At 40.3% G+C, this 22,735-nt stretch overlaps 1 pseudogene; it reads left to right on the forward strand.

Annotated features, from left to right (window-relative positions):
• The window catches only part of LOC114661033 (60S ribosomal protein L9-like), a 39,002-nt pseudogene extending 17,886 nt beyond the window's left edge, over positions 1 to 21,116 (forward strand).
• Positions 21,117 to 22,735: the final 1,619 nt, after the last annotated feature.

Consider the following 22,735-nt stretch of genomic DNA (forward strand, 5'->3'; position numbering starts at 1 on the left):
TTAAATCCTATTCAAGATTTCTGGTCTGTTAGCCTATAAATGTCTGGTGTCTGTTTTGACTGATTCCTTAATAGGTGTATTCTTTTAAAGCCAGACCAGCATTCTTTGCTCTAAACCGTTGTCTGTGTGTATGTGTAGTACGTGAGAAGTTGCACAGACTGCCTGAAGTGGTAGAAAAGCTGAAGTCACTACCTCAAAGTTCGATAGAAGAAGCTTTTAATCACAAAATCTTGGTTTTTATGTTAAATTTGGAGGAATAAAAAATCTATTAAACCTAAAGATTTACCCAGCATACACAGATTATCACTTACATCACAACTAATGCCAAAAATACATACAGTATGTCAGTACCTTAGCTGGCTTTTACTCCAGAAATCTTACATTTGGAACAATAAGTACAGTCCCGTTCCTCTTGCCCCAAGAACTGACAGCAATGCTTTTTTCTGTAGTATTTATGTCCCATGGAGACATTTGACTGAAACACGTACAATGTGCCATGATTCTCTGCTCTTTTAATTTTTTTGCGGTTTAGTGTTGGTCTACCTTTGCTGACCTTGTTGCTAGCATATGACAGCCATATAACAACTCCATTGTGCTGGTTTAAACGTCAGTGTTGCACACTTCCTTGAGGTCCAAGACTTGATAAGACTCAAAAGAAAGCTCTTGCAGTGTTAGTAGTGACTTAATTTCAAGTCTCCAGACATACGATTTTGCTGAATTTATGACTTGAATCCGGTTTGGCATCTTTGGGCTTTGTTCTCTCTGTATTTTGATGACTTTGGTAATGATCTCACTAAGTTTTCTTTCTTTTTTTTTTCTTTGATTTTGGGTCGTCTGTTTCACTGATCTGATCCAGACAGAAGTGAAAGGGCCCGCATCTGACAAATACCTGCCGAGTTTGAAGTGATGTTCTTCCATTGCATAGCCATTACGCCTGAGTGAGAGGACGGTTTTGTTGTGTTCTTTCATCATACCTAGCTATTATATTATAAGAAAGCCATGCTACATGCAATGACTCACTAAGAGAAGCTGCACGAATGCAGTTGCCTTTGTCGTTGTTGTGACATGCATTTGTACAGTGACATGGCTCTCTTGTGGAATAAAAGCTTACTGCAGCATAAAAATATAAAAATATATTGTTAGACAATTTAATAGTAGAGGAAATGTTCCATCTTGGGAATGAAAACTAATCAACACCTTCCTTCTAACTCAGCACAGACCAGTCAGTGGGAGTCCATCTAATTAGAATTTATCTCTTATTATTATAATCACCAAGTGTGCAAAAACAAAGCCATACATCTGATATTATGCTAAGGCTGAATTTAGCAGCATTTCTATTGGAAATGTATACAAATCCATTTTTTTACTCACTGCAGACATTACATTAAACACTTGGACTGATTCTTCTAAATAATAATATTTAATACATTAATAAAATTTTGCAAATAATAATAAAGCAAGATATTCAGTATGTTCTGTCTTAGATGATGGGGCTGTTCCTTGAGTCGCTAATAATTTCAATCATTAATTAAAATACTCAAAGTAAACCCACTGCCCACTTGCTACCTGGCTGAATGCTATTTCCTCTGCAGGCATTGTAAAGACTCGAGGGGTACACCTACCATAAAATAACATCTCTGGCAGAGTCCCACGCCCAATGGGAATGGTGCTGATATTTCTCTAAGTATGCAGACATAATTCTCTCTGGAATTCTACACTGACCAAATAGCTCTTATTAAGGGCCCCAGAATTCTGCACTCTCCCAGCACACCACACAGAATCCCTTCATTCGCCTTCTCTAAGTCAAAAAAAACCCCATATAGACCGATAGGTTGTACTCCCGTGCCCCCTCTAGGACTTTCATGAGGGTAAAGAGCTGATCCTCTGTTTCATAACCTGGTTGGAATCCATATTGCTCTTCCTGGATCTAAGGTTCCACAGCTTGGTGGAGTCTCCTTTACGTCTACCCTGGCATAAGCTTCCCAGGGAAGCTGAGGAGTGTGATCCCCAGGTAGTTGGAGTACACCCACTAGTTCTCCATTTTAAAAATGGAGACCATCATTCCAGGAGCACTGCACATGATGACCACTCAGCACTGAAAAGTCATGTCAGCCATTCCAGCCCTACCATGTCCAGGATCTTCAACATTTCATCCACCCCTGAGGCCCTGCCACTGTGAGTTACTTAACTATGTCAGTGACCTCTCTCAGGGAAAATGGATTTTGATCCCCAACTTCTAGTTTTGCCTGCTCTACAAGAGGGTGTGTCTATTGGGTTCAGGAGCTCCTCAGAATGTTCCTTCAACTACCAGACTACATCCTTAGTCTGGATAAGCGTTTCACCACCCTTACTGAGAACAGCATGGGTGAAGCCTTGCCCTCCCTTTCTGAGTCGTCTGACGGTTTGCCAGATTGCCTTTGGGCCTAATTGATAGTCACTTTTCCATGGTCTCTCTGAACTCCATCCACATCTTGGCTTTTGTTTCCCTGACGAAAAAGGCATCAGCCATCTTGGGCTGTTGGTACCACTCTGCTGCTTTGGGAGTCTCCCATTCTGACAATGAATGTAAGGCCTGCTTCTTCAATCTGATGGCATCCCTTGCCTCTAGTGTTCACCATTGGGTCCTTTGTTTTAAGATGCACCCATGGCCTTCAGGCCACACCTTTTGACAGCTGTTTCCACAATGGTGGCTGTTAACAATGTCCATTTGAATCCCATGCCCTCGGCTTGCCCCAGGATGTGGGAAACCCCATTCCAAGTAGGGTACTCTTTTGTGTTTGTAATCTTGCGTTATTAGTGGTTGTGAATCGCTCATTGTCTGACTCTTCACCTGGGGTCAATTTGACCCTACCAGTAGATTCTGCTGCAGACAACATACTGTAGGGTCACAGAGGCACACAAACCACTCCACCATGATAAGGTGCCACTTCCCAGAGAGAGATGAAATCTAATGTTTTAAGCTTATCGTCAAAGTACATTTGATTGTCAGTGCTTAATTTAATTTGATTTTCCCTGAGAATCATGTGCCCTTTAAATAAAATGTTTGCAACAACAAGAATTGACATGCTGTACAGTAGAACTAAAACACTGGTCACTCTAGGTGACTACTACATTATCCATTACCACTTTTGTACTGTTTTTTTTCACATTCTTCTCTAATTTACTGTGCTTTTCCAAAGATCTTTGATTCCATATGGTGCTTATTTACAGTTCTTGGCTTTTCTACTTACGTAGGTGCACAAAGTGTATAAATTGGAAGGCAACATGTAAAGTTGGATTACACATTAAGTACTTAGACAAAGAAGAAATGTGAGATTTTTGCAGCACAAAAATATCATTGTGTGGTCTTCATAATGAAATATGTTAAAGCAAATTTGATTCCAAGAAGTATAAAAAAATGTAGACATGATAAATTTATGGCATTTGAGGGTTCCTCTAGAGTGCCTCTTTCTTTTGCCCAATTTGGCTCAAAAGCTAATCGGCACATCGTCATCTCATAACAGGCTTAACTTTTGAGTTTTGCTTTTTTCCATCCAGCCATTTTAACTGTAGACCATCCTCAAGAATCCGTGACACACAGACACACACACCCATCATCGAGATATCAATGTTTTTGGTATCAGGGTACCCTAAAACGTTGAGATCCATCGAAAACTGGAGGTTGAAATTTTAAACAAATCTAAAGCATTCATCCCACCCCTATAGACAGTAGGTTATGTTGGGGGCTGCAAAGCAAAAAAACACCAATCAACTGTTCTGTTATAATGGTACAAGAAGCTGGAAAGCTTTGCACACAGTTAATTATGATTCATTTATAACTTTCCTAACATGTTCTGTTTCAGATATTGAGGCCTTACATTTAGGAAGATATGAAGGAAGGCTGAGGTCATGAGTGGTATGTATGGCACATGCCAATAGGGACTCTGCTCTGTTGGGCCCTTGAGCAAGGCCCTTAACCTGCAATTGCTGAGCGCTTTGAGTAGTGAGAAAAGCGCTATATAAATGCAAAAAAGTATTATTATTATTACTGTCTTGCTTCAGAGTCCTGGGTTTAAATCCCAGCCTTATCAATGTGAGTGTGAGTGTATTGAGCTACATGTTTTGTAGTCAGCATTTCTTTCTCACTATGCCCTTGGTGGTTTATCCACATTTCCAGAAATTCTATGTGCAATAATTTGCCCCTTCCATGAATGTTCTTATGTCTAGTGTGGTTGAGGAGTCTGGTAAATGAATGAATGAATGACAATGTCATTAACTCAGTATTATATGGAGATGCTTATATAAACTGCAATTTACAAGTAAAATGATTAAATGTGTAACTTGGTGAAGTAGTCAGCACTGCTGCTGCAGAACTTGAAATGTTTTGCAGTGTGACCAAGCAGGTTCCTCCTAGCTTCCTTACATGTCCCAAAGTGCCCACTTGACTTGAAGTCATTTTTTGCTTTGGTTTTTAGGCAATGCTTTGCCCCTTGAGCTAAGACCTCTGTAGATGCTGCATAGTTCAATAATGACTGAAGGTTTGCCTGGCTGGTATTAAGTCTGATGAGAAGAGGACACCATTGGTAAGTGTTAACCAAGTTCCATGTTGTTGTTTAGACAGCAGTATATCTTTGTGCTCTTTCTACTCACATTCACTATGACTTTGCAGTTTTACTCAAAGTAGAAAAACTGAGCCAAAACAGCATTCCTTTTTCACTGGAAAGCTTTCCTCACTTTGATCTGTGGCTCTGGATCATATTTCTTTGAGATATGCCTCTTGATTGTGACTGTAGTACACACTTGGCTCCTGCTAGCTCTGAGAATGGAGAGCAAACACAAGACATGTTGAGGAGGGACAACTGGGTAGTCAAACAACAGATACTAAGAAGGAAGACATGAAAGCTGTCAAAGTCAAGATCAGATGAGGTAGAATGTTTATAAAAAAACATTATGCAGAAACGTGATCAGAAACAAGAAATACAGAAAAACTGTCTACTATATAATAAAGCGCTAAACTCTGTGTGTCCAGTACCACTGGGCAATCTGATTGATCAGTTTGGCCTTGGTGTAATCGGTCAGTTGGGCCATGGTGACGCAACAAAAGTGGAAGTGAAAAGGATGAGAAAAGGCATGGGAGGCATGCAGAGAGTCTCCTTCAAAGGTGGCAAGTATAAATGTGGACAGGATGCGGGAAGGCTGCCTCGAAAATAATGGCAGAGTGTGAGAAGCAGGTTTTATGGGAACACGCTGATGAAAACATGTTCTGGCACACACGAATACCGAGGAATGGTGGTAAAGGGTGAATGTAGAGCAAGAAATAGCAAATATTTTTAAATTCTTGCATTTCTGGTCTTCGGCAGGTAGCGTAGTTCGAGATAAATGCGTAACTGTTAACTTAAAATTGTCTTTCCAACTACTGCATGACGTGAATTTCACTCAGCTGTCAGAATTTGCCACATCTTATGTCTGGGTGGGAACCTTGCCAGTACTCCATACAGTCTTCTGCCCTCATTCCAATGACTCACATGTTAGGGTGATGGATGACTATAAACTGGTGTGGTGTGGAGTGAGGGAGTGTGGGGTTGGCCACTGATGGACTGGTGTCCTTTCTAGGGTTTGTTCCTATTTTGGGACAGTCTGTGCTTCTCTGTGACCCAGAACATGATTAACAGGACTTTTAAATCCCACTGGCTCACTCTGTGACCCCCGGTATGCTTGGTAGCAAATGGTGAACAAATTATGAGAAGGGGCACTAAAATGAATGGACTAAATACACACATTACATAGTATCTACTGTACATAACCCATTTTATGGTTCCAGCGTAATTTTACTGAAAGACATAATTTAAAATGAGAGCTGAAAAAACAAAGGCAGAGAAGCCTCTGCCAGTCTTCTTTTTTTTCCTACAGTTTCTAGGAATCATTAACTAAAATGTTTTGTTCTTCATCCCCTTCTGGCAATGATGCAGTCGACCGCACTTATTACTAGACATGAAGGAGCAACCTAATGAGATTCTCTAGGATGAGAGAGTATTAGCAGCACAGATTAATATCTTTAGGGCACTTTTGTCTTTTACTGAGTTTTTTTTTCTTTCATTACTGTTCTCTCTCTTCCAGTTTTGGAATGTTGAAATGAGAAAAAATAAGGTGTGAAGCTTTATGGTGTATGCTGGAATAAAACAAGCAGGATTTTTCTTGAGTCTCATTTAATGGTAATGAGGTGTTATGGATTATCCTCTATTAGAGTATACATGGTGACAAAATTACAGTCCCCATGCTTTAATTTGATGGCAGTTAATTAGAATCAAAGACCATTTTAAAGTGTGTCATTTGCAAAAAGAAAATTCCTTGTGGTGCCTGTTAATTTTGCTTGCCATCTGTGAAGGCTTGCACTTAAACTGCGGCAGATCTCCACCTCATAGTGCCTTAGCGGAATTACTTCACTTCTAGGTTTCCCTGTAGGAATATCAAGCCATGTAGAGCTGTGGGGTGCAGGAGGATGTTTTTGGTAAGCATCTCAACACAATAGCAGTCAGTGTATGTTCGGCCTTTTCTGCCACCTGTGATAAAAGGCACTATATATGCGCCTGACCCAACACAGACTGACAACGGAGGCACGTTAAAATCAACAAAAATGCTTTTATTTTCTTCAGCTGAGGTCCATGTCTTCCCTGTGTCCCTCAGCCCTAACACAGTCCCAAAACACACCAAATAAACTAAAGTAAAGCACAACACAAAGTAAAGCACACTCTTCTTCCTCCACCACTCCTCCCAGGCAACCTCGTCCTCCTCCTCCCGACTCTGGCTCCCGAGTGGTGTCCGCTGGCTCCTTTTATTAGGCACCTGGAAGTGCTCCAGGTGAATGATTGCCAAGTCCCGGCTACACTTCCGGGTGTGGCGAAAATACTACCCACAAGGGCCCAGCAGCTCCCGCTGCAGCACCCCCTGGCGGCACTTGTGGAACCCAACAGGGCTGTACCAAACTCCAACTCCCATGAAGCCCTGCGGGACTCCGAGGCACCGCCGCAGCCCAGGGAGGCTTCCATCTAGCATCCAGGGGGAGGTATTGGGTCTCCCATGCTTGCTACCCCAGAACATATGCTGAAGGGGTGTCCCGGCTGGGCAGGTGTCCCGGCCGTCTGCCACACACCCTTGCTTCGCCAATGATTTAAATGTTTCTCGTCCTTGTCACTTTTCAGAAAAGTCATCTTTCTGTTTGCTTGTGTGATGTGTTACATAAATCTATTTGAGGTCAGGTTCACTTTATAAAACAAAGATAAACCGATTGATCAGCATTAGCATGTGACTCTATGACATTTCTCAAAAGTCCTTCAGGATCCAGAAGGACCTCAAATTTTAGCCATTAGCACTTTGATTTCACTTTCCGTTGATGTCCAGCTTTCATTAAGATCTGCCTCTATTTCTATAAATCAGCAGAATGTTTGTTTGACTTTGCAAACCATTACCTTTGTTGACTTCAATGTCCCTGCTGACGCAGACCTCTTGTAATAGACAGGGAGGCTCCAGTTACCTTATTATTATAGGCCGTCCACCACAAAGTAATAACGTTGATTAGTCAATAGTGGGCAGTGAATAATTCAAAAATTAAGAAGAGTACAGGTCAGATGTTTTGACTTTAATCTTAAAGAGGGCATTTCTGGATAGCACAAAGCCAGGGTTTGAATCCTGGCCTGGTCACCATCTTTGTGGAGTGTTTCCATTCTCCCTTTGTCTGTGTGTGTTTTCACCATTTACTTTGTTTTTCCTCCCACATCCTAAGCACCCTAAATTGATCAGTCTTTCAGTTGGCCTGGTGTTCATGCATCCAGCATTCTGGGTTCAAGTCCTACACGCAGTCTTTGTCTGTATGGAGTTTGCATGTTCTTCCTATGTCTGCTTTGGTGTTTTTGGGCCACTCCAGTTTTCTTTCTACATCCCCAGAGGCATTCAGGCTATAATTGCTGATTTTAAAATGACCCTGTCTGAGCATGAGTGTGTGTTGTTGTTATTATTATTATTTTATTTATTTATTTATAAGATGATTTTATCCAAAGTGACTTACAAAAGCAAACCATAATACATATGATTTCAGAAATTAAAAAGCACAAAACAGCATGAGAGTGTATTTGAGTAGGCCTTGTATACTGCCTCGACCAGGCCGACTTACTGCCTTGCACCTGATGATGCCAGGACTGACTTTGTTCCCCTTTATCCTGGATATAGCTGGATAGGTGGTGTAAAATAGGAAACAAAACTCTGATAAAGGTTTGGGGCACTAGCCAGTGATCCCCGTATAATGTTGGGAGGTATGAGAGGTACGAACTACGAGGTGAAATTGAAGGAGGCTAAGCTTTTCAGTTTAGGCAAATGGAGATTTAGAGGTGACATGACAGAAGTGTTTAAAAAAAATTAAAGGAATTAGTGCAGTAATCCCTCCTCGATTGCGGGGGTTGCGTTCCAGAACCCCCCGCAAAAGGAGAAAATCCACGAAGTAAAAACCATATGTTTATATGGTTATTTTTATATATTTTAAGCCCTTATAAACTCTCCCACACTCTTATAAACATTTCCCGCACAGTTTTACAGCATAAACCATTTATATTCTCTTAGATTTTAGGTAAGATTCATTGAAATTATGTATGTAAACACACTGTTTATATACAGTAAAACCTAAATGTTATTTTAAAGATATCGAGCGTCTCCGATATCACATATGTTTCAGCCATTACGATAGACAGGCCACCAGCAATAAATGTGTGTACAGTTACACTAAACATACGTAAATGTACTAAGTACATAGAAAATTAGTTATGGGTACTCACCAACAATGACTTGTCCGATAACGATGAGATAAATGTTACCGCACAACAAATGAGAGCATTACAGCTCTTCTAAAGGTGCCTCTTAAGGCGACTATGCAGCACCGCCGTCGTTGTCTGGAGTTTCTTCTTGCACTGAAGGCGTACTAGGCACCGTTTTGCAGGTAAGGAACATCGTGATGGGCAGTTGCTGGCGCTGCTTTTTCATTTGTGTAAGGAGGTTTTTATACACTTCCGTGGCGTCGTCAAGAGCATTTCTAAATTGCAAAGAACGAATCATTTGCGGGTCCCATTCTTCAACCGATGTCTGGAGATCTTTTGCTATTCGTAGAATGGTCGCAATTTGCGCAAGAGTTAGGCCGGTGTCGTCTTCCTGTGCTGGGTCCTCTTGTTCCTTATCTTCCTCGCTCGCAAAGCGGAACTGAATGCTGCTCTCCATCAATGAGCCAATCAGCACCCAGGAACTTAACCGCATGCTCTGATTGGGTAGCTTCTCAGCCATCTACCAATAGCATCCCTTGTATGAAATCAACTGGGCAAACCAACTGAGGAAGCATGTACCAGAAATAAAAAGACCCATCGTCCATAAAAATCTGTGAACCAGCAAAAAATCCGCAATATATATTTAGATATGCTTACATATAAAATCCGCGATAGAGTGAAGCTGCGAAAGTCGAAGCGCAATATAGCAAGGGACTACTGCACAGTGGATTCAGACTGATACTTTAAAATGAATTCTTCCACAGGAATATGGTGGCACAGATGGTAACCTATTAAGGTTAAATTTCTCCAAACATTAAAAAGTTTTTCTTCATCCTAAATACATTTAATAGATTACCAAGTAGTATAACTTTAGGGACATTCAGAATTCAACTCGATATTATTTTGGAAAAAATACGCCAGTATTACTGAAGAACTTTGCTGGGCTGAATGGCTTGTTCATGTCAGAATCCATATTACTAACCAAGAATGGTAAACCGGATGGCATGGACACAGGCACACGGCAAAAACCGGATGGCATGGACGCAGGTACACAGCTATGGGACCATGAGACATACTGCGCAGGCACGTACAGCGCGCGTCTCATAAACCGCAGGTGAGTCGTATCCACCGCGAACGAAGGAGTCACGGCCCAAACACGAAAGAGCTCAACCGACGTGAATGAGAAATGAAGCAACAACGCGCCCATAGCTAACGACACACGACACATCCACACAAAAAAGAGGATTCTGCGCTGAAGCCCAGATTCAAACGGAAGAGGCTACGGAGGCCCCACAGGTCCACAAAGATAGTACGGAAGGCGCGGGAAAGTACGAAAGGCAAAGGCGCCTACACAGCATAGTGAAACCCGACATAGTACGGAGGGTGCAGGCGCCACCGCCATATTGTGAGTGGCACTACTGCGGAGTGAAGGCGCAGGCGTCACCGCCATAGTGTGAGTGGCACTACTGCTGAGTGAAGTTAGGAATAATGTGCTGCTTGGGATTGTACAAACCAGCTCGACTAACGGAGCTACAAACACGAGCCCGCATGGATCAAGAAAATAAACGTGGGCGCCTACTACGCGCGTCTGAAACCGCGGAAGCAAAACTGTCTCGGCTCCAGAACCAAACAGCTCGACTAACAGAGCTACAAAAACGCGCCAGCATGGACAAATACAATGAACATAGGCACCTACAACGCGCATCTGAAACTGCGGAGGCAAAGCAGGCATGGGGGGTTGGCGAGCAAAGCGAGCAGGGGGCGAAGCCCCCTAGTTGTTCTAATGTTCTTCAAAAATTCAGTGGAGCAAGTATCTGATCTGAATAAAATGGCGTAATGTAAGTAACATATGATTGAAATGAAACCTAGAAGTTGGTCAGATAATTAAAAAAATGTTTACAGTTTTTATATTTGCAATTAGAGCAAAAAAAGGTAAATGTCTTGCTCAGGCTCACATAGTGTTTCAAGACCAATACCATAGTAAGTATACCATACCTCACATAAATATGTGTGGTTTTGTTTTAAGGCCAGATAAAGAACCTTTCTGAAAATAGCAGTGTTACTTAAAAAATGTGAAAGACTTATGCTGATTTATTTGGTTATAGAGTAGCAAAAAGTAAACAAATACTGTAAAGTCAGATGTTAAAGCAAAGCAAACAGCAGCACTAAGAAGTAGCCAAGGGCTACAGGCAATCCCTACTTTGGGGGGGACAGCAGGGCACTGTGGAGTTCAGGGGCTGCATCAATGGATTGTAGGATGGCCCATGTCTTATCATTACAAATAACATTGCAGAATCAGCATTTAAATGTTATGCTAGGAAAGAAGAGAGAAGCCATCATGCTTCTGACTTTTAGTTATGATCCTTGGTGTAGCATTTTGAATTAACTGTACATTGGAAATTAAATGAGTTGCACAGCCTGATAATAAAAAGGTTAAACAATCAATAAGCCTGAAACAAGTTAATACACTAGATCTACACTAGACATTGTGCCCAGCGTAAATTGGAAAGTGATCCTGAGAAAGGAATCTGAAGATTAATAAAAAAAAATGTCTGCAAGGGAAGGATAATCCAAAAGAAAATGCAAAGTATTAACATTAATAGAACAGAAACAGAGGCCTTGTTGCTCTTCTGGACGTGCCTTTGTACAGTAGATCCAGATTAGTGGCTTTCACATTTTCTACTCCTCAACACTCCCTCTCACCTTCCTTTTCTCACCCTCAGTATCTCTTCTCTCCTTCATTTCAGTAAAACTTTAATCAGTTCACATACAAATAAATTGCATGTTTTGGTATAATTTGTCACTACTTCATCAACAGCATTTTGCAAGAATCAAATCTGTCAAACCTATAGTGATTAAAAATTGATGTGGCTATTGAAAATTGGGGAGGAAGATATTCATCCAGCAGGCTACAAAATGTACAACTAGTTGATATTGAGGTCATGTGACAAATTATTTCATCGCGTTACGTGTACTTAAGAGGGTGATGGCCACATTTAGGCATTGTTGTGCCGTATTGAAGAACTGCTAACTATGAATTTCCTTCATTCTCTTTCTAGTGTTTGATGAAGCCAAAAGGTGTTTCTAAGATTACTTTAGTGCTTTTTGCACTGAACTTTAATTCTCATTTTGTGTTTTGGTTGACTTGCTTGTTCTCACGTTTTCTTCCTGAGTTTTGAGTCTACCTGGCTCTTAAGTTTGTTTTTTGTTTTTTTGTCTTCTACTTCCATCCAACCATCCATTTTCCAACCTGCTGAATCCTAACTACAGGGTCATGGGGGTCTGCTGGAGCCAATCCCAGCCAACACAGGGCACAAGGTAGGAATTAATCCCGGGCAGGGCGCCAACCCACCACAGGACACACACCAAGCACACACTAAGGACAATTTAGAATCGCCAATCCACCTAACCTGCAAGTCTTTGGACTGTTGGAGGAAACCGGAGCACCCGGAGGAAACCCACACAGACAAGGGGAGAACATGCAAACTCCACGCAGGGAGGACCTGGGAAGTGAACCCGGGTCTCCTAACTATGAGGCAGCAGCGCCACTGTGCCGCCCTGTCTTCTACTTAACTGTATTATTTTTAGGGCTCTCCTTAACAATAAGTGAGCCAGTGGTGACATCAAAGTCTTTGTACCTTGTGGTTTCAAATTCATGTCCACTTTCTCTCACTGCCTGCTGACTGGTTAAAATATCCAAATAATAAGATCAACTGACAACGATGAACAAAACATTTCTCTCTATTATAATAAAAAAATCCTGGGACGAGACGTGACTTTTTCAGAGAGAGATACTTTCAAGTCCTGCGAGACTAGACTTTGTGCCAAGAGATTTAACTACGCCGGAAATTAAAGACAAAGAGTAGATGACAAAGTAGAACATCATAAAGAATTCAAAAAGTTGGCACGATACACATGCAGAGCAGGTTAGAGATAATGAAAGTACTAAAATTTCGAAAGTCCCAAAAAAATGACAGTAAAGATCACATTAGTGCAAACAAACAGATGCAGGCCTGTAGGTCAACCATTTAATCGGCTTGTGTCCCAGTCAAATCAGACAGTATCCACAGGGATGACCAAGCCTGGTTCCATCTTGACCACCATCCCTCAGTCCCTGTAGCATGATCCTTGAAAGCCCTGTGATCGCTCCTGTTCCATGGGTGCTCAGTTGGAGTGACCTGTTCCTGGAGCACTGTTCAACTGCTCCAGGGAAGGGCCACCTCCCGACCACCATACCTCCTAAATGTGACACTGATTCACACTCAGGATTTCTTCCTTTTCTGACCAAACACTCCCTCTCTCTATCTGTATTTCTCTAGTCACTCCCCTTTTCCTTCTCTTTAAGCATTCTTTATACGTCTGTGAGTGTATTGTCCTAATTGCTGCCTGTAGAAAGTCAATGTGGAACAGCACTTTCACATACTACAACCAATCTGTTCGCTTCCACACTGAATAACCAACGGCCATGCAGCACTGCAGTCACACGCACCCACAGAGCCCGATACACATTGTTTTTTTTTCTTCATTTTAAAATGCATACTGCCATGGACCCCTAACTCACTTCATCACACTAGTGAATGAATACAAATGAAAAACACACAGTCATGGAGCACTAATGGAGGAATGCAGGTGAGAGAGTCTAAGTAAAGGAAGAAGGGGGAGAAAAAGCTATGAAGGAATCAATTTCAAAAGGTAAAAAGAGGCAAAGATCACAGAAGGCGAATGGGTGACAGGATGGCTGTAGAGGTTTCAAGTGTGTTTTCCAAATATTGAGGAGCGTCTTCCTGGAGATAGAACCAAGCCTGCTGAACGACTGGAAAGGAGCAGATCAAGGCCTTGTGCTCCGTGGTGGAAGTGGAGGTGACTCTTGGCAGGCAACTGGCTGAGGTGACTGAGAAGGAGTTGAGAAGACTCAAGGGAGGAGACAGGAGGTTTACGGTACAGGATCTTTAATGACTGAAGAACCATTTGTGTTTATTAACTGGTTTTATTCATCACTTATTTTTCACTGTCTGGATAAAAGTTTAATGATGAAATTTTATATGAACTGCACCGTGACACTTTTCTTGTTTAATAAATGTACTTTTGCATTTGAAACCATGAACTTGTTGCTATGTCTTCACTTACCCCGGTCCATCCCTGGTTACGAACAACTGATGTCCCAGGCAGCAGGGCATCACTGTTTTGCTTTTATGTTTTTGCTACATATTTTGTATATAACGGATATTTTATTTGTTTATGTGTTTAGTTATGCGTCCTGTCCCCTTTACTTTGAGTTTCAAGAGTGAAGGGACATAACAACACACTGCTGGAAGATTGTCCTCTGCCTATAAAAATCCAGACAGGACAGCAGATCCTTCAGATCAGCAATACGTTTTTTGGAACGATATGGTGAGTACTTGTTTTGTGGATTTTTCTGGATTTTCACATGTTCTTGGTCATTCCCCACTCACCCCCATACTTATTTCCGGTTTAAGGTTTTGGCTTTGTTTGCTTTGCGTTGCCATTTTATACACAGTTCTATTGCCTACTTTTTGGATATTTTTACATTTACTTTTTCTTTATAATCTTCATTATTGTTTATGAATGGGATTAAAATAGTCTATCTATCTATCTATCTATCTATCTATCTATCTATCTATCTATCTATCTATCTATCTATCTATCTATCTATCTATCTATCTATCTATCTATCTATCACAAGTAGGAAAGGCCTTTTTTGAGCAGTAGGCCTTAAGCCTCGGCCCATATTTTGGGAGGCTTGGCCTCATGTTCTGGCATTTTGTGGCTGTTTATCACAACACATACAGTACATCAAGCTTGATTTAAACTGACTAATAACGATAATTTAACAGATAATAGCTGCCCTCTGAAAAATAACTTCAGACTGCGGTGTCTAACTGAATGATTGGATTTTCCTGAATGTTATGACCTACAGTACTGTATATGCCATAATTTTCCCACAGCTATAAATGTCAAATTTTATGTATAGCACAAGGGTCAGTGAATAAACCAGACTTAGCCAGCTACTTTGGATGTGTATTTTGTCTCTGCATAAGGCCTCCTGGGATGAGTTCACCTTCTTGAAAGTCATAAATAATAAGGAATAGAGTTGGTAGATTAACTGACTAAAAAGACCTCCATCCTTTATCTTCTGTGACATAAAGTTTATGTATGGCAGTAACAAAAGCCCAACTATGCTGCTCAGAAATATTTAAAGATGATCTAGAAGGCGGGATGGGAGACAACTACATCTTGAGCGCCCATTCCACTCACTGCAGTCTCAGGGGTCTTGTGGTGTCTGCTGACTTTCAGTCCAATTTAAACTGTGAATTGCTATGTGTAGTGCTCTTTATTAACAAGCACAAGGAAGCCAAATAATGTGGATTCATGCATGGTCATTTCAAAGTGTCTTTGTTTATAATGTATCGGCAGTCCACTTGAAATCTACTGCAATTCATTTGTGGCCAGTTACTGGGCACTCTGTTGCAGAAGGAACTGCTTAGAAAAGCAATATTTGTCTGCTCCTGCACTTTGATGATTTGGATACAGTATAATTAATGCATGAAAATCCTAGGGGACAAAACTTACTTGGGTAAGTAAACATGAATGTTCCACAGTATATTATTGATAAATGAATTGATTAAAATGGATTATTTCCAAATGATTTCTTTTATTAATCCATATTTTTGAGTATTTTGCTATTATGATGGCAGTATGGTGGCAAGGCAGTTAACACTATTGTCTTACATCTCCGTCTTCCAGGGTTGAACCAATAGCACTGCCTGTGTGAAGTCAGAGCATTCTTACCAAGATGGCTTAACGTTTTCTACAGGTACATCCTAGAAATGTGCTTGTTCAATTATTTGGTGTTTCTAAATTGGCTGAATGTGGATTTGTGCATGACGGGGCCCTCCCTGCAAGAGACTGGTGCACTTAGGGGTTCCTGCCTTGAAGCAGTCCTACTATTATAAGCTCAAGTCCTCCTAATAACCTCAAGTGCAGTGAATCTGGATTTTGGCATCCTGAGTGCTGAGTTTTGGCATCCTGAGTGCTGAGTTTCATTTTTGGAACGTTTTGATTTTGAAAAAACATGTTTATCATTATTCTGGCAAGCCATTTTGTGTGACCACAACCCTTTTATGGGTTTTCCTGACAAATTTCTTAAGTCTGCCGAATTTCATAAAATTAGTCCACTGAGATCCAAGTTGTTTCATGTAGAGAAACAAACATGGCAGCTGTGATAGGTGCTTGTACTTTATAGATCCTTTAATACTGCTGCTCATACAGAAACATCTACCTATAGCCAGTGGAACTGCAGCATGATGTATCCTCGTGAAAAGAAGAGTACAAAAAAGAGCAATGAACTCTTAGGTTTTGGAAATCTACCAGTTGCTTGAATTAATTGACCTGATGAAGCAACTATTTTGTCAAGTTACATTTAAAAGATGGCTGGAAAAGAAATTAAAAAGCAGTAGAAACTTGCACAATACCACAATCATTGTGTGTGGTTCACTAATAAGGTAATTTATTTGTTAAGAATATTTTCTTACATGGTGAATTTGCTTTTTTGTCTCCACTTTCAAAGGTGTGTCTCATATCTGGTTAACAAAAAATATGTACAGTAGTTTCTGTTTTAATAAGCTAGGAACTCACATTTTAATTTTTTGTGAGGATAACACATGGTGTCATTATGGCTAAGGTTTGGATAATGAAGTAAGAAAATGTTACAGAACTCTTTTGAGTAGCCACGGAACAAAAACGAAACAACAGTGCCTGACCGCAACAAGCAGGTTTGCAAAGACGAACGAGACCTTTCAAATATACAGCCCCAACTTCTACATCATAAGTATTATCATGAACTGAATGTTTTGGATGTGCAGAATTAATTTTTTACACACATTTTGAATTTCTATATTTGCTTGGGTTGATTTTTATTGTTATTATGATGTTTCCATGCAGTCATTTTGTGTCAAGATTTAGATAACATGCACTGCCACTCATTTGGTGTTTGTATGGTCACAGACTGAGATGCTATGACTGAATGGCCGCTGATCTTAATCGGCCTATTTTCACTAAAAAACACTCAATTGGCAATCTTTTGTGCCCTTGCTTTCCTAAGCATTTTGGTCATTTAGGTGCAGCGCTCCTTTACACAAAGTATTATGATAATTGAGCCAATACACGTCTTTTCTTTTGTTTTATTTTTGCAGTGAACTTCCTGCAGTGTAAACAAAGCAAGTCGAGGCTTGTTTTACAAAATACTGAGAAATGACTGGAATATTAGCCTTTATGTTAAAGAAAATGGATTAATAAACTGAGAAAAAGAAGAAGTCGTCCTGTTTAATTAGACAAACAGAAATTAAAACTGTAATGAATTCAGACCTTTATATTTTGTCCTTTAAATTAAAATGGACACCGTTTGAGTTTGAACAGTGAGCTTGTTTGCAACAGCTTACAATTTCAATTGGAAAAAGAAAAAAGAAATGAATTTGAAATCACTGCTTATTTAACAGGCTTGTTAGCTTAACAGCAAATGTGTCCTTTAGTTATAAACCTGTTAAGCATGTTAGTTTTGTGTCTTCTTGATAAACAATTTGTGAGCATTTGATACATTTGCAGCTTTTTTTTTTAAAGAATTGTACTGTTTATTATTTGTTGCTGCGTGTAATGCAGTGAAAGTTTTGGAAAGAATTAAAAAGGTAATCCATATTTATAATTACACCACAAGTTGATACGCGGAAGAAAAAAACACACCTGTGCAAATATAGTAAATGTGTACTTTAACAGTAAAAACAAAAATGCAGTGCAATCAATGATTTAAAATGATTAAAACCTACAAGTGTAGGTATATATACATTAAGCACTGTTTATTTGCTAATATCACTTAATTGTTTGTGCGAGAATGCATATGTACACTTTTTTTTTTTTTTTTGAGAAATGGTAAAAACTGTTTTTTTTTTTTTTAAATTAAGCTTTGTTTCAGATTGGTGTATTACAGAAAAAAATTAAACAGTATGACAGCTTGTAATTATGAGAAGCATTTTATTTTCTTTCCTGCCATATGCATCATGGATACATTTTTTGTCTGTACATTTTTTATTTGTATATATTTTAAGGAAAGTTTATTTATTTTAATGTTTCTATGGTTACTGAACAATTAGCCTCCAATTTTAATTTTGTTAATAAAAAATTAACAGTTAACACACGTGGTCTATAGTTTAATTATAAAAAATACAACTTAAAATAGAACATAAGGCTTCTATGCGTCTGGTTATGCAGGAGTTTAGTGTAAATTTTTTTTTAAAGGGATAAAAATGAAAAAATCAGAATCTGTATCGTAATCAGCTGATCAAGTATCATGAAATCAGTTATTGGCTCATCCCTAGTCACAGCTGTTTCATTTATGCTCACCATGCCTATTGCTAATTCAATTAAGTCACTGCACCCGACCTGGATAAAATGCTGGCAAACTACTTTCAGCATCCATGTTTCTGTAGTCCTGAGTAGTGATGAGCGAACCCTCCAGAGTTTGCTTTGCTTTGAGTTTGGAGAAATCATGAAAATGTTTGCTAACTTCACTGAACTCCACAAAACCATTGAAGTCAATGGAGAATGAAGGACTGAACTAGTTTTGAGTGGCATCTAATGATGCAATGGTGCTTTAATTGTCCCTGAAAGCTAGGGAAGCATCTGCCGACTAGGCAGTACCAATTATTGTGGTGTGAATTGTGAGGCAGCAGTGGCTAGGCCCCACCAAACAGAATGATAACCACAAACAAAATACATCCAAAGGCCACAAACTAGCAATGAAGAAAAAAAAAATATATATCCTCTTTAATAAAATCCCTGTGTGCGTCCAGGTGTCCGTGTGTGTGTGTCTTCTGGTGAAGTGCGCATGCGCGGGGCACGGTGCGATGCGCGATATTACTGTCAGAGAAACTTAGAGGCGTTTTACGGAAATACAAACCAGTATTACTGCAAGAGGAAATTAAAGGTACACAATACAGTGACGCATATTACAGCCACATACAAGCCAGTATTACTGTCAGAGGAGATTAAAGGCATATTACCGACGCGCACGCCTGTATTACCGCCAGAGAAAATTAAAGGTATATTACGGACGTGCAAGCCAGCGGACGTACAAGACAGTATTACTGTCATAGAAAATTAAAGACACACAATACACGGCGGCAGCCCACGAAGAACGGTCAGCTCAGCAAGTAAACATCAACAAAAGAAAGATTGAAAGAAAGAAAAATCCGACCAACAAAAAGAATGAGGTCAAAGTCCCTTGCCATTTAATATAGACTGTTCTTACTAATGTTTATGCACTACTGTTCTAGCACCTGTTATTGTAATGGGCTAAATGACTAGTATATTAATATTTATATATCATTGTGCTCACAGAGTTTCAGTCTGGGGGAACACATTAGCAGTGCAACAAGCGGAGGCTCCTTCCATTGTTTGAAGTTTCAGCACCAGGTTTCACTAGAATGTCTTTTTTGTTTCTTATCTCTTAGCACATGCTTTGAATTTTTTTTTTTCCATAAAAAAGATAAAAACTCCTTTATGGCTTGTTTTGAGATCATAGCTTACATATAAAACTGGCCATGCAGTGCTGCAGGGTTAACCCACAGAGATCGCTGTTATATGTCCAGTATTCATAATATTCTTTTGTGGTCAGCTACTGTACCCCTCAGATGAAAATACTGCAATGTTTTGTTTTTTTTTAATAATTAAAACACATGCAAGGTAGAAGGCTAGAGTACTGATCATGTGGCGACATCATGAATCCTGGAAGCACCTCCCCAATGATCTTACAGTAAGTATGCATGAAAGTTCTGTGCATGGCCGCAGTAGCTCTGTGATGTCATGCTGGCCTCTTAAAACATGGTCTGCCATGTTCTGGAAATTCAAAAAATTGTAGTTCACAATAACTTGGTAGCCACACAAGTTTCACGACAGTTGAGTTAAAGAGACTTTTGCCACACTGGTGATCAGCAGTCTTAGGTATACATCCAAAGAGATTAGGCTTGACTCGTAATGAAGAGGCTGAGAATTCAGTGCATGTGTGAGTATGGAGTCTGGGTTGAGTAAAGACTGAGAATGTTCATGAGGGGCGAGTGTAACACTGAACACATCTGTCTCATGTTTACAGTATGATAAAGTAGAGGCACACCTTGTACTGTCACCTCCGTCAGCTTTTTCTGTGCTGCGTTGTTGTCTTACCGATGTCAGGGCCTTGGAGATGCCAAAAAAATAACAAAATTCTAGGACACCTATAGTATGTCTTTCTTTCAGTCTCCTTTCACTGTTGGTCTGCATTCTCCTGTCCCATCTCTCTATCTTAGTTGGAATGTGGCAGTAATAATGCCCAATACTCTTTTCCACACTATTTGGTCTATTGTCTCTTATACTCCCACTTGTTCTAGCTCCAGACAGCCTTATCGTGCCAACTAGTCCCTTCTTAAGTCTTCTGCTGGTATCACTGTGAGTGATGGGGTCAGTAACGTTCACCTGGTTGTAGCTGTGTGAGAATGAAGACCAATTCAGCAACCAGGCCGTAGACATCCCCAAAAACATGGAGGTGATCTTGATGGATGCATGGTGATCAAGAGGGGACCTTGTGAGCTGTTGTAGGGAATTCAATCAAATTAATCTGGAACTCAGTCACCAGGATAAAAAATGGAGGAAGCTTTGTGTGGACAAATGGTGGAGAAACAGAAAACAAGGCTTACTACAGTAAGAACCATCTGCAGTCATGTTCAGAATATGATCAAAGGAGTGACCTTTGACCTACAAGATGAGCTCTGTGTATACTCATTTCGCAATTGGCGCGGTCATCTAAGAGTATGGCTCACTTACTGAAATCAAAAAATTTTCTGGAAGAGAAGTACGTTAGAAAAGGTCAGAAAGAAACCAGATGTAAGCTTTGCTCTGTCTCAGGTGCAGAAAGATGAACTGGTTCTTGAGAACAATAACATTGAGCTGATATTAAATTCAGCTGCACTGAGCCAGCAGGCAATTTCAGTGAAAAATAAGGATATCAGAAAATTCTTGGATGGCATTTACATATCTGAGAAGGGAGCAGTAGTGGAGCAAGATCAATAAACAGTTCAAGCTGCTTTGATCCAGCAAGCAGCAACAGTGAAGAAGAAAGACATCTGCAAATTCTTGGATGGCATCTGTGTCAGTGAATAGAGTGATGTGGTTGAGAAACAGACAGATGAAACATATAGTATTTGTCTTTTGCTGAGTAAAATAAAGTTCTGACTATTAAAATGTGCAGTATAAAATAAAAATAATCTGCCTAGTTGTGATTCCTGTTCCTCCACTCCCACAAACCTGTTATTTTATGTCCCTGCCTATTACCTTTTCATTAAAAACGTGTGTTCTACCTTAAATCTCTCAGTTAATCATTTTGACTACTTTGCATCTGTTCTCTAAGCTGAAGAAGGGGGAGAAAGTAGCTGTGGACAAAAAGCCATCATATGAACCAAAAGGATAAGTTCAATTTTTTTCATGATGAAGTTATTTCTTCACATAAATACTATATATGCATTTGCCACATGAAATAGTGTTTTAAATTTAATCTCTTTCTCTAAATTAAAAAAAAATACCTTGTTAACACTGGGGCTTTTCTCAGGGCATGGTGGAAAAGCATAAAAACGTACAAATACGTCCATTGTTCAAGCCAAGACAGTTGTCAAGAATTGATCCACGTCTTGTGACTACACACACTTTATAAATTAGCAAAAATAGCAATATTATGAACTTCAGCCATTTTTAAAGAAGACCAGCTGTGCTCAATATTGTAGCAAACCACAGACACATTAACACAGCACACACTATACAAATACAATAAAGGATTTTTATTCTCTTCAGGCACTTCTTCACAGACCTCACTCCAATAACAAGTCACAATAATAAAATAAAGCACAGTTGCCCAATAATTCTTCCTCCTCCACTTCCGACTTTTTGCCCACTGCCTCCCGACTCTGACTCACTGGAACTGAGGCAGTGAACTACTTTTATATCAGACCCAGGAATGCTTCTGGTGCCATTCCACATGTTCTAGGAAGCACTTCTGGGCCATAAAGAAATAGGGAGGTCCTCCCCCAACTGTGCCCTCTAATAAGACCCAGGGACCCTGACAGGGCTGCACTTTCAGACTCCAATTCCCAAGCACCACAGTGGCTGTCCCACCTGGGTTGCCATATGAGGAACACTGCCACCTGGGGGATGGAACCTCCTCTGAACCTCAGCTTTTGCTGGTCTGTCCATTATTTCCTGTTGGCCGGACACTTAAGTTATTTTTCTGATCCGCTGCCCAATGACTTTTCTTCTTTCTCTCTCTGTGTCTCTCTCTCTCTGTCTTTCTCTTCTGCCTCCAAACCTCCTCCCGCAAGCTTTGTCTCCCTTCCTCCCGACTCTGGCTCCTCGAGTGAATTGACGTGGTTCAAGTGTCCCATCAGCATTAACTGGAAGTGCTCTCAGGTGTGGTGGAAACCCAAAGTAGGGTTCTGCAGCTCCCCCTGGCAGCCCCCATGGAACCCAACAAGGATGTGTCAAAATCCAACTGCCATGGTTACCTGCAGGAATCCGAGGTGCTGCTGCATCCCAGGGGGCCAGCCATCTAGTGCTCCAGCAGAGGCTTTGCGTGTTCCTTCCTTTACGACGGGTTCCCAGCCAAGAAAGGACCCCGTCCATCCATCACAATGTATATATAAATATTTTATAATGTCCCTTCTTTTGTTGTTGTGAGGTGTTAGCTCTGCACACCAGCAACACACACGTTTGCCCTGTCTGTGAATGCACCAGACGTGAGACACAGTGTGAACGCTGATGGGGTAAGTTATCCCTCTCTTACTCTAAATATTTATACCTTTTAATTGGACTATTTTCATTTTTTATAAAAGAAACAGCATTTTATTTATGGAGTGTTTTGTTTG

The sequence above is a fragment of the Erpetoichthys calabaricus genome, chromosome 1 (assembly GCF_900747795.2).
Source record: "Erpetoichthys calabaricus chromosome 1, fErpCal1.3, whole genome shotgun sequence".
NCBI lineage: Eukaryota > Metazoa > Chordata > Cladistia > Polypteriformes > Polypteridae > Erpetoichthys > Erpetoichthys calabaricus.